Below are 1,033 nucleotides of genomic sequence, written 5' to 3' on the forward strand. Positions count from 1 at the left end.
GGCTGTGGACGCAGTAAAATGGCGCATCTAGCCTAAACCCAGTGCGCTCTTTCATTGGCTGACTGCTGCAGGTGGTACAGTGACAGGCGCGCTTTTCCCTGCTGCTTGTTTTTTTTTTAAATGCAATGCAAAAACTGTGCAAGTTTTCAACATTGCATATTCAAGATTTAGGTTTATGTCACTCCGGTTGTACAAGTGCAATCGTGTGAAATACTTTGGCTGGGAGGCTCCATTACAGCGAAAAAACAAAATATAACAAAATATAAAAAGCAATGAAAAATATATAATTAAATGTATTTTTGAAAAGTATTTTAAGACAAAATTGACAGAATCACTGACTTTAAAGCCTATACAAATGAATTATAAAGATGGTGGTCATTGCACAAAAGATTAAAAATATAATGTAAATTAAAGGACCAGTGTGTAGGATTTAATGGCATCTAGTGGTGAGTTTTCAGATTGCAACCCACTGAATATCCACCCCATTCCACCCCCCACTGCCCTTTTCCAAGCATGTAGGAGGGCATGTGGCCACAAAACTTGCAAAGACTTGTGAAAGGCTCTCTCTATAGCCAGTTTTTGGTTGGTCTTCTGGGTTACTGCAGTAACATGGCAACGTGGCGGTCTTTGTGGAGGGGGATGTGTGTATAAAGAAAGCAGGATATGACATCAGAGGCAGGGCAGGGCACCATTTATTCCTATGACCGTTTCTCAGTGGCATATGAAGCTAAAAAAGCCACAGCCCACTGTAAAGAACTACTTTGAAGAAAACATACTGTGCAAACTGTATGGGTCCAGTGCCTCCATGGAGCATGCTCAGTGGAGACTTCTGCCAGCTGAGACTGCTAACTTCCAGTTTAGCCCTCTTTCATGCCCCCAATTTCTGTGTGTGTGTGTGTGTGTGTGTGTGTGTGTGTGTGTGTGTGTGTGTGTGTGTGTGTGTGTGTGTCTGTGCCCCATTTCAGCTAGCTTGTTAAAATGTAAACATTCCTTATTTAATTATTTTCATGATCAATTAATCTACTGATCAGTT

Source organism: Scomber scombrus, chromosome 9 (genome assembly GCF_963691925.1).
Source record: "Scomber scombrus chromosome 9, fScoSco1.1, whole genome shotgun sequence".
Classification (NCBI taxonomy): domain Eukaryota; kingdom Metazoa; phylum Chordata; class Actinopteri; order Scombriformes; family Scombridae; genus Scomber; species Scomber scombrus.